Genomic DNA, 12,728 nt, shown 5'->3' on the forward strand with positions numbered 1-12,728 from the left:
CGGCTCCGCCCTCATTCGCCCCACTCCTCTCCAGCACCAACCACATTTCTGTCTTGGCCCCGTAAAATAAAAACACGTTTTTTTTAGGGGGGCTGGGCAAGCCTCTGAATGACTTCTTCAGTGTACATCAGTACAGTGCACATAGGATATACTGAGCTGTGTAGGTCCTCCCCATGGACAAAGGATGGGACAAACCCTTGGGCTGGGGACATCTAGTCCTACATATTGTGCATATCGCCAGAGAGAGAGCAGGGCCTGTACATCCAGAGGTAAGAGGATAGGAAACCAGTATCAGACCAAGCCAACCTGTACTGCTGCCCGGCAGGCAGCTTCCTGGAGGCTACGACTGGAGATATCGTGGAAGCCACCACTATTTCACAGCTCTATTCTCCATCAGCTTCAAGGATTGAGGGAGGTATTCCAGACAAAGGATGTTTTGTCCCGAACTCCATATCTTAGTTTTTACAACTACTGGAAAAGCCAAGCCAGATGTCCAAATTCTAAAGGCCCTTCCGGATCGGTAGCCACTCATTTTTAGCTGGGAGCCATTTGGCATTTATGTTCAAATATCCAGTGTCCGCACACAAAATGTAACGTGCAAGGCCACCGGCATCCATTGTAGACGTCGATATGCCGCCTGGATATATCCGTGGCTCAATGAGGAGGATTGACTGAAGTATTTTAAGAACGCTTCTGCTCACAAGATCCTTCCATACATATTTCCAGATAACATAATTACTCTAACTAGGCCGCTCAAAGGTGAGTCAGCAGGAACTGCGGGGATATTTTTAGCCAGCGAAGGATGCAGTTGCTGCTGTTTTTGCCACCTGGGTTGGTTTCCGATGAGTCTGCCTTGTAATGGCAGCGATTGCCATTAGCTGGAATATGAGATCCTTGTGAGAAGAGGTGAGAAATTAAAGAACATCGGGCGAGTCTGCCCTGAAATCATTGAAATCTGCACAAGCATGAGACCTGAACGTCACATATTCGTCCTGCAGAAAGGGGAGACAATCTTTCAGCAAAGGCTGTTCTTCACCACTTCCTGCTGCCAACCGGCGCATTAGCTGATAAGCAACGTAATCTCAAAAGCATAACCAGCACCATCACACAGAAACTTCCTCCTCGGTCACATGTGTCCTCTCCAACCATCCATGGTCAATAAGTCATCAGACTCTGCCACAAAACGGGGGCTCATGGGCGGATCAGATTGAAGAACAGTGCTTCTCTCGGGTAAGCAGTTCGGACATGAAACTGCATGGCAGCAGAAGCACTGTACGGATTTGTGGGTATCCTTAAAGGGAATTTGGCCTCTTCCATGACAGAGAACTGAAGGTCTGCTTGATAATTGAGACCACTTCCACGCTGTACTCGGTTACCCAGTCTTGCACATTAAAGAGCCCCTAGACAGATTATGAAACTCGAGGTTGGTTAAGTGATTATTCAAGGATCCCAGAGTGGCCTTCCATACTGCCAGTAATGAGATGGCCAACTATGCAGGGTTTGCTTCCAGAGAGACATGGAGTTCTGAAATTCTCCAAGAACAGTGAGACGTCAGGCCGAACTCTCAGAGGGCATCTTGTTTTAATTCTATCGGTTCTACCAGTGGTTCAAACTACAGAGTTACAAAGAATATTCAGTCTAGAATACCGTGTGGGATATTTTTCTGTACAAACAGAGACGCTACACTGGTGATAAATCATGAAGAGCGGTGAAATACGCGAATAGTTAATATTTGTATTTTAGGGTAAGAGGGAATTCTGGATTGGGAGTCTCAGTGAGGGCTTGGCTTGCACAGGATGACACCTTAGAAATTCCAGCGCTGTGCAACAGACGTTTGTAAGGTAAGGTGAGGAGAGGATGTTGGCAATGAGATGGACTGTCCGAGATAGTGAGTGTGTGCTTTGGCCATTCAATCCAAAGCGAGGTCGTCTTCATAAGTTCATACTTGATGTATGGCTTCACACCTGACCCTCTCTCCCTTTCTAGGCTGAGGTGCAAGGTGAAGGAGATTATCTGATCCTGGCAGTATGTTTTCGACTAGGCCAGGTGCTCTTAGAGGGGCTGGAATGTGAGCAGGACCCTGATCTCTAGTCTCAGATTTCGCACCTTTTCTTCGGTCCCTTTCTGGTTTGGGGTACAAAGCGAGGGAAGTGTAGGGGTTAACTTTTTCCATATACAGCCTCCTGCTGCTCGCACTCCTGCCAAGCTGCTCTGATGGCTTGGACCAGCTACTGCCTTGCTCTCAAGATGCACCTTTTGATTCACCAGGGCTTTAACGCTGTTAAATCCGCATTAATGAATGCCACCACTTGCCAGCTACTTACCCAACTCAGCAGACTGATGAACTGGTTCTTCCATCTGCAGGACTATGTTACTTCCAGTCACTCAATCTACCGCCTGGAGGTAAGTAGTGGCAAGCAGTGGTTTACAAAAACTCGTAAGTAAAATCTAATCATTGCGTGACTGGCGTTGCATACCGAGCCATGCCTCTCGCACTGAGTTCCAGCACGAGAGGACAGGGAGAGCCCTTTGATGGGCAGACTGAGCTTCTGCACCCAGCCTTCCCTCTGTTCCCTGGGATGGGGTGCGAGCGGAGCTCCGCGGAGTCCTGTGTTTTAAGGTTTCACAACTTGCCACGTGTCGCCCATGAACTGGAATATGGATGCTTTGCCTGTGACTGTAAACCCTTGTCCATTTCGCTGTGATTTCAAAGCCTCGAATGCTACTTTAAGTCGAGACACCTGTTTCGGGAGCTGATGCAGGGCTGGACTGTGTGGATGCAGAACAGGCAGCATGGCTGCCAACATAGAGAACAACTCATCCACAGACTGGAAGATGTGCTGGACCTAATGAAAAAATTCACCTAGGTGGCATTTTTGAAGGACAGTGAGTCGGGGAGGATGCTTAAGATGGCTGGAGTAGGATGATGGTGATGTGAGAGATAGAGGATGTAGTAAAAAGCTCTGAAGGCATTCACTGCTTTCTGCTAGCACATACTGGGGGAAAAAATCATACACCGCTTTGCAACGCATTTTGTGGGTTTGTTGAGGCAGGTAAAGTGCGACATGTGTGAGTAGTGGTGTGGGAGCAGAGTTGCTATAAATAAAATGCGACTGCTGTGTAGAGTGGGAGAAAAACAGTATATCGGTTGCGTATGTTATGTATGGAGTTGCACATGTGGCGTAGAATGTTAAATATTCTTACCATAGATGTGTTATTTTGTGTTTCTTGGAGATGGTTAGAAGTGGGTTCTGAAAGGAGGAAAGGACAAGAAGATCTGTGAAAGATTGACCTAGAGGCGATAAGAAAAGCTAATGAAGGAAATAGTATCACCGAGACAGTGGTGTGTACGTAAAAATAAAATTGGACCCATGCCCGGGCCTGAGGTTGCTGTGACTATTCTCAGGGGCCTTTGGGGAAAACAAAGCACTAGGGGCCTAGCCACAAGTGGTAAGAAAAATTGACAAACTATTCCAGTGCCCTGCCTGCGATGGTGATGGTGAGGGTCTTTGTCGTGCTTGAGTCGTCGGCCAGGGTGAAGATTGTGACAGCAAAGAGAAGAGAGCAAGGAAGTGGATTTTAGGTGAAGTTGGCAAAATCCATTTTGTATGGTGGGGGCTTCCTAAGAGAGGTCCGCAAAGTTAAGACGATGCCAGATTTTCAGAGTTCAAAGTAGTTTTTCTATGTAGAAACGTGCGTCACATGAATATCCAGTACTGCTGGAACAGTTTTCAGAATTGGGTGGGGGTGGTGGTGATATTAATGTTATGTCACTGAAGTCATCGGAATGTGAAAAATCCAACTCTTACATGAGGAACGGGTATAGCAAATGAGCCACACCCATTCAGCAGGAGAGTGGTAAGAGTGAGGTATGTATCCAGTATTGAGTTTTGGAGCATACTGTTGCAAATATATTAATAAAGTTTGGTGTAGTAGCACACTGTCATTTAAAAAATGCACATTTTCCATTGGAATACCCCCTAAATTTGCATAGCTATTCAGTTTTACTAGTAAAAATATATAGTGCACAAACAATGTGTAGAAATCAGGTTTCAGCAAATATTTATAAGCAAATATTTATCCTTTGCACATCACCAAGTAAAGTGTTCTGATTTGTTTTGATCCTATTTTTTTTTTTTTTTTTGCATCACACGTCCGAATTACCAAAAAAAGTGCTGCATTTGTGCTTTTCTAATTGCCAATATATTCTTAAATATGTGTATAGTTTATTTACAAGTATTTTAATGCTGTTTTGTGTTGGGGGGAAAAATGGACATCTTACAGCCTCTCCTTTCAATTGCCTTGCCCTAGGCTGATTGTCACTTAAATCACTAATACAAAATCAAAAATTGGAGTCCAAGAAATAAAAGTAAACACCAGTTTCTGAATTTTCATCAATTAGTCAAAAGACACACACAGTCTGAGAATTGGCCTTTTGTCTTAAAAGGTGCAGCAAATGTGAAAAAGATAAACACAAAATGTAAAGATATCTTCACTTGTTCACCGTCTGAACCCAACCACGGTTATTTTTTGGGGTACTACTGCATCCTCGCATCACTACTTCACCACCTATTCTGAAAATCTGGCTTGGAATAACACGAGTAAACCTGTAAGAGCAGCATTTGCCTGTATTTCTGTGATGTGATGACAGGCCCTTTGGCCTTTGTACAAACTCGACATTAGCTCCGTTTAGAGTTGTTGCACTCCTTTAAAACTTTGAGTTGTGGCCTTTTGAAAGGGGTTAGGAGGCTGTCCACACACAGGGGTGTTTTTGATGGAGCTGTAGTGGAGGCAGCAGTGACAGCTGCAAAACTTGAGTGGGGAGGAACGATGAGGAAAATAAATAATTTTTTTTAAAATGTGCCTTTCCGCAACCACAGGCGAGGCGCTCCTCTGCTCTCCCAACACAGGCTCCCCATGCAATCCTGGGGCTCCTCTCATGCGATACCTAGCATGAGAGCAGCACCAAGATTGGTTTGAGCTGCTTGTTCTGCTGCTCAAACACTGCACTGGGGTTCTGTGCAGTTTCTCCAATCCGGCTGTGCAACTCAAACTGACATGCACATTTAGTGCACACCATTCCTCCTCCCATGGTCCAGTCCCACCTCTCCCTGCACATGCTGGCCAGCCCAGCAGCTGTAAAATGAAACAATAATCAAATCTTGTTTTGTCTTACAGCTCCTGGCTCTGAGCCAGTGGGGTGAAGCTACTGTACCATTACGGAGGAACCATTTTTAGGTCGAGTGTAAGAGTTCAACCTCGTGTATACTTTTAGTGTACTTCTTATGGCTTAAAGCAATTTCATTTGTTGGTTGCAGTGTCCTTTAAAAATCTGTACTCGCTAGTGGTGAGTTCTGCCTTTTTCTCCCTCCTTTTTCTGTTTCAGAGCAGTGACCAACTACTGTATTATACCACGTTGGTTTCTCTTTCTGTTGCTTTGACGGACTACTTTTGTTATTTCTTTGGTGCTCCCCTTTCACTAAGGGTGTTTTAGGCTGGTAGCTGCCTGTGTTTTACTGCAGCATTCCGTTCCTCCCATGTCGCTGACATTTGTTAGGTTTTTATTCCAGCGCTGTCCTTGTTTACCTCTGGTTTAAAAAAATAAGCTTATTTTGCAAAAGAAACATCCAGTGGTTTAGCACAGTGCTCCCGAAAGCCACAATATGCTCTTTCTGGGAGAACATTGCTAAACCTAGAAGCAATGATTTGAAACTTGCTTAGCCTCGCATCGCATCTAGCATGTCTCTCCTCCACTTCCATCTCCATCATCATCATCATCATCTCCATCTCCACCATCTCCATCATCATCCTCTCCATCCCCATCAGTCTTCTCGGGCTGCTCTGCTCCCACAACATCGCACACAGGGCATTGCTCATCTCCTTTATTGGGGCCATAAGTCTTCTCAGGCTGCTCTGCTCCTTGAAATGCGAGGCAAGAATGCTTGCAAGACTTTTCATTCTGTTAGAATAAAAAGAAAATACTTTTCCAGCCTTAATTTCCAATTTCTGTTCAGACGTTTACACAACACGAGGTAGTGCAGTCATGTTGTCTATCAAGGGCATGTGATTTCTGATGCTCTATCGGCCTTTTATGGCATTGTTAGTTGCACATTTAGCAAAACACTACATACATTTAATATGGTTTATTCTGCATCAGTATGTTCCAATTTATATTTATGGTGCCTTGTTGCTCACTGGCACTCTGTGCATGTCGTGCTCCGTTTTTTATTGCTAAGCCCAGATTGATTTTAGTATTAAACACACACTTCCACCTATAGCATTGTTTTTACATGGGATTTATGATTTAAGTGCTGTAAAACTTGTGCGCCTTACTGGCAATTCAGCAATAGCAGATTTTAATATATAACTGGCAGAAGTACTACCCACGCTTACATTTCACTCATTTTGACTTGCTTTACTGGCCCTTGTCAAACGCAACATCACACAATTCAACGCCACACAATTCCACCCCTCTCAACTTAATTACAGTCCACACAGTTCCACTCCACACCAAACCACATAATTCCACCCCATGACACACAATTCCACTCATAATTCCACTGCACACGATACCACATAATTCCTATCCACATAATTCCAATACACATAGCTCCATTCAACTCCACACAATTCAAGCACACACAAATCAAAGCCAAGGTATTCCACACCACATAATTCCACTCTTACCCACATAATTTCACCCCACAGCACATAATTGCAAGCCACACAATATAATTTGACATCATTACACATAGATCCAAGCCACTCCACATAAATCCATACCATACAGCATAGTTACACTCCGGTGCTATTAAATGTGAATTCTCCGAATAGCAAGGTTGCATACTCTTGAATCTACCCCTGTCCTCTTTAATCCACTGGCAGACACTCTGTACCCCTTTTAGCTCTCTTTTGTGGGTTCCTGCTTTCTTCCTTTTATAAGCTTTCCATCTTTCACTTCCTTCACCTTTCCCCTTTGTGTGTGTATTTCCCTCTCTTGCTTGCAGAAAATGTATGCCCACTGGCAGCCACCAGATCAAATTAAGCACTGGATGCTCCCCCTTGTTCACGAGGTTCTGGGCATCTCCAGTGTCTTAAGGTCTCATTCTGATGAGTTGTTTAGTGTGTGTGTGTGTGTGGTTATGTGTATCCCACCTTTCAATGTATTTTTAAGCTCTCATGGCTGGAACTTTTGTTTTACTGCTGAGGGTAGTTAGTGTTTTAAGGGCCTCATTTGTAATAGTATTGCAGTAGGCCTGCTAGGCCTGAAAATTTGTGAAACACTACACCCTCTAGGGGTTGCATACATGGTTACACTGCATTACTTTCTGGCATTGTTTTCATGTTATGTCCTCTGGGGGCTGACTATATGGTTACGTGACCATGTTTCTTACAAATGATATTCTCATTATGGGGTCTTCTAGGGGCTGTTCAGAGCATTACATTCAAGATACTACAATATTTGCTGCACTTAGAACAGCCCCGCGAAGCATTATGGGGCAAGTTTCCAAGTGCAGCAAGTATTGTAGTATCTTGAATGTAATGCTCAGAACAGCCCCGCAAAGCATTATGGGGCAAGTTTCCGAGCATTACATTCAAGATACTACAATACTTGCTGCACTTGGAAATTTGCCCCATAATGCTTCGCAGGGCATTACTTTTACAAAACATTTTTGCCCATAGCTCACCATGTGGTGGTCCTAGGACAATGGGACCACCATCAAAATGTTCAGCACAGCACACTCTGTCTGCAAAATAATTCCCCCCTACCAGTCAGTGTCTTCTTAAGTTCTATCATGGTTGGAACTTTTGTTTTACAGCTGGGCGTTGTTTGTGTTTCAAGGGCCTTGTTTGTAATATTATTCTAGTAGGTCTGCTAGGCCTGAAAATGTGTAATGCACTACACCCTCTTGGGGCTAAACACATGGTTACACTGCATTGCGTTCTGCCATTCTGTTTTCAGGTGGTTATGCCCTTTAGGGGCTGACTATATGGTTACATGACCATGTTTCTCACAAATGTTATTTTTATAGTGGCGCCCTCTAATGGCTGTTCTGAGCAGTACAGTCAAGATACTGAAATATTCGCTGCACTTGGAAACTCACCCCATAATGCTTTGCGGGGCTTTCCTTTGACAAAACATGTTTGCACAAAACTTACCACACAATGTGCTCTTTCTGTCTAGGTCATCTCGTGGTCCCCACACTAAATTGGGGGTCCTCAAATTAGAAATAGAATAAATAAGGGCAATATTTTAAATTTTTGCTGAGGATAGACGAAGAAGGTATTAGACGTGCTTTAGTTATATGCAGGGCCACTGACATTGTGTAGCAGAAAGGACTAAATTATGTGGCAGGGTTGACCAATTTATGTGGCATTAAAAGTCCAGTTATGCATTTACAACGCTAGTAGCTCTAACTCAGGCAAATATGAGACCTATTGCATTGCAAATGCTTGTTTGTCGGTGTGGTGGTTCGTTTGTTAAGCGACAGACGCTCCATGCTCAGCAGGAGTTTGTCTTGACAGAGCCGCTTCTTTTGTAGTACACGAGATGACATTTTCGCCCTCTGTGGTTCCATGGTGAAAGGTGATTTATTCTCGGCATACGCCGTCCCGAGGGGGCGGCCTCGGGCGTCAGGCTTCGTAACCAGCTGCACATCGCCCGCTACCTCAGCAGCATTCCTGCTGCGCATCAGTGGCCCCGCAGCACCCCTCTGAGACGTGCACCTAGGAACATGGTGCTGAAACGGGGTTTAGAGCACCCCGAAAGATTTTACATTCTGAGTTCCTCCTCAATCCACTGAGGTAACTTCTGCTTGAGGGGAGGACGGCACTAGCCTGCCTTATGACCGCCAGGCAACCATACCTTCCCAGTACAGCCGACACAATGCTGCCTGGTCTGCGCGTTTAGACAGCACACAGACGAGTGTTTTGTGCCGGCGCGCGCTAGGTCTGCGCCATGCCTCACTCTAGTGCTTTTATGCGCTATCCGGAATACCAGAACGCTCTTTAACGACGCCCTGACTGTGCCCCGTGTCTCTGAAGACCACTGCATGATGTGATGAGTTTGATAGGTACAGCTATCCCTGAATGTTTTGCTTCCAGAAATGTAGGAATTTTGGGGGAAAAAAGTGCGTTTTGATGTATTTTTCAAATTTTAATTATGAATCTAAGAAAAAGTATTATAATTAAATAATTGCTTCCACCGATGTTTAATTATGTTTTACACAGAAATGAAAACATACAGTTTTCTGTGGTTGCTTCCATTCCTCCGCTCGACTATCAAGCCTCTGCCTCCTCTTACTGATACCTGTAATTCTTTATCTTCCCCATCTAGTCTCAAATTGCAACTTCAAGTTCCAGAACTTCGCCCTTTCGTGTCCTATCGCAACCTCAGCCACCCCTCCAGCGTCCTATCGTGACCTTACAGTGCCTCACTTACCCGCCACTCCTATATCTTGGCCTCTAACTCATTATTTGCAGTTCCCTACCCTTAACATCTTGACTGCCAACTATACAGGACACAAATGCAAGAGAACCACCTCCTGAAGTAGATAACTTATTTTTGTCCGACTCATGGCACGACTTTTAACCACAGGGCCTCGCCTTCCAGTTTCGTCTCGTGACATGCAGTTAGCTTCCCCAATATGGTATCTCAACGATGATTTCGAGAACGTCCACTTCTGTTTTCAGATCCTTAACTTATTACTACTTGCTCCGCCTGCCACCCCACAACCCCCACCCCATGTTCTGGTCTCAACCATGCCCCACACCCCCTGAAGCCCGCTCCACTCGGCAAAAACTCCTCATCTACTTTCTTGTTTTTGAACTCTAGTTTGGTAATGAACATATTTTGTCCTGCACATGCTTTGTCTGCTTCTGCCATCTGGTGGTAGGGTTCGGATTACTTTTTATACAATCTGTACAAATGAATGCAGTAATCAGGCGGAAGAACACCCAAAGAGATCCCCTTAATGAAAAAAGCTTCCAAGGGTATTTGGGGACCTTGCGTACAATATTTTGGGGCTCCTGTTGGCCACAGACGAGTTTGATTTGCAGTTTGGCAGAGGCGGGACATCTGCCAAGATTTGATAGATATCCTGTCCGCATTATTTACAGTGCATAATCCTCAATAAACATCAAATGGACCAGACAGAACTTTGGGAGATAAATTAAAAGAAGAAAAGTAGAAAAAAGAAAACCGACTGCTGCATATACACGGTGGGCATGTACTCACGATAACAAATACAACTAAACATAACAGCAACTGACAATCTTGCAGTGGTATTGTGTGGATTGTTTAGTTGTCGTAAAGCGCAAGCTTGGCTGCCATGTTTAGAACCAAGGTGTTGGCCATCTTGAAAAAGTAAAATAAGTTGTAGGTCAGCAATATGAACAAGCACATACATCAAATCTGGATTATCGAGTACCAACAAATGAATCATCAAGGTTAGCGTATATTCTTAATTCTGTATTTACATATAGTGAATTTGAAATGGAAACGAAAAAGGGATTTGTAAAGCACACTTAACTTGCAGGTATCAAGGCGCTAATGTTGGTAGTTGATAATGTGGCATTGGTATGCAAGCAGGTTGACATTAAAACACAATACTCTATTAGAATTCCTGAGATGCTCCATTACATTGCACCCACAGCCATGCATGACGCTTACCAAGCAATCACTTTCTCAAGAATCTCCACAAAACAGGTAAAATTTCACTAGTTATATTGGCCCACAATTTCCCATAGGAACTTTAAACTCTGCTACTGCCTAAATGGCTGAACAGAGTTATACCGCGTTTGGCAGAAAGCTAGATCTTTAACCAGAAAGTTGCTTTCTAAGATTTGGTGTAATTCTGTTCTGTAGTTTTTGCAAAGTTAATGGTAATGTACAGATATGTGTACGATTGGGTACGTGGGACTCGTGTGTGTGTGTGTGTGTCCTGTTGGCATGCAACTTTAAACAATTGAGCAATCTGATTGGTCCAGAAGGTCGTCTTCTCCCCCACCAAATCAGCCGCCTCTCTCTCACAGGGGTGAGAAGCTCCCATGAGTCAGACAGGAGCTTGTGCTCTGATTTACGGGGAGAGAAACTGTGTGGCTGCCATAACAGGACACAGGGAATATGTCCCTGAAAATGTAAAGAAGAAAAGTATAAGGGTACAGGGTTGAGATACCCTGACCTCCTGGACCATGTGTGTGAGTGTGAGGGGTAGAGGAGCAGTTGCCACAAAAACCCCAACTGAGGCCAAATAAAAAAAAATGGTCAGGCGGTGTCCAAATGGGACTCTCTTGTGGTAGCTAGAATGACACCCTTACTCCAGTAAGAGTCCAGTGGGAGCACACAGGCTTGCGCTGGCTCCTGCAAAATTCCCACGGGATTGGAAAACCATTAAAAAAAAGGGGGGGACATGAGTCTTTACAGGTGGTTGTTGTTGCTGTGACTAACCCATGCTGCACACAGCCAAAGGCTGTATGCGGCATGGGGTGCCCACTGCTGGGGGTTGGGCACAGGGCTTGCCTTAGCCAGGCCCTGTAGCCAAAACTACGCTGTGCATTGCTGAAGGCTATACACAGCAAGGTAGTTTTTATATAGTTGCGTATTGTACTAAAATATGAATTTACATTTAAACAAAAAAAAATAGATGTTCACCTAAACCAAAGGTTAAAGTAACCGTGTTAGTAGGTATGGTAATAATAGCTTACTTTGCATTAAAAAAAACCTTAGGAATTCACTGAAAGACCTAACGGTTAAATTGACATTATATTTAGGTGAAAATTTGCCATTTTAACATAACATTTTAAACTTAAAAAAACCTCTCAAATTCAATAGTTCTAGTTACACTAAGTAACTGTAATTTGCTCCCTTGCTTGCAGAGCTTATGACCTCGCATATTACATCGCTCATGACATGTTCTGTGACATTATTGAAAACATCAATACAACATCTGAAATGAGATAACTGAATAACCATAACCATGCACTGTGTAGTTGTCAGTTAACTACAACTGGTTAATTTCAGTGTTTTTCTTAGTTTAAAATGTTACATTAAATCTCACATTTTCACCGAACTATAATGTCAGTTTGGACCAAAACATTCATCCAATCTGGATTTTGGAGGCGAATCTTTAATTTGAGGGATGAACAAAGCAGAATGATATAAAAAAAAAAGCCTACAAGATTCTAAGGTACTTGTTGTTGTCCACAAGATCTTGTTAAAGTTTCTCCCTCTGCTGAGGCCCACAGTTTGTTATATGGAAACCTTTCAGATCAAAACACACCATTGCAAGGATATGCAAGGCATGTGTATCTGTGGAAAGCCATTGTGCAAAATTATTGTTGGTGGTAAGTAACTCTTTGTTTAGGAGCAAACTCTTTCACTTACCTTTATGACTTTGCAAGTTCCTATGAAAGCTTATTCTCAAAACTCATAGTTTAATGCGCTATACACTTATTTACATTTCTTAGTTCCTTGTAATAGGTCTTGCACTTTTAACCATCGGGCAATGTGTTCTTGCCTCTTTGACCTGCTCCATCCTATCTACATCTGTTGTTTTGACTTCGCCTGCAGAGGTGGAAATGAAAGGCCAGGTTCCTTACCAGCAAAACCCACTCCCCACTTTGTGTTATCAGCCCTTTGTCACATAGTTTTACAGCCAGGTGTACTTGTACCAGATACCTTAAAATCATCTTTTTACTTTCCTCGTCAGGTGCGTCCCTAAAATGGA

The 12,728-nt window shown here is 43.7% G+C and overlaps 1 protein-coding gene across 3 annotated transcripts in view; it reads left to right on the forward strand.

Moving 5' to 3' along the window:
- Positions 1–12,728, forward strand: part of NHSL3 (NHS like 3) — a 179,661-nt gene that overhangs the window by 155,278 nt on the left and 11,655 nt on the right. The gene's annotated exons all lie outside the window — the stretch shown is intronic.

Source organism: Pleurodeles waltl, chromosome 3_1, assembly GCF_031143425.1.
Source record: "Pleurodeles waltl isolate 20211129_DDA chromosome 3_1, aPleWal1.hap1.20221129, whole genome shotgun sequence".
Lineage (NCBI taxonomy): Eukaryota > Metazoa > Chordata > Amphibia > Caudata > Salamandridae > Pleurodeles > Pleurodeles waltl.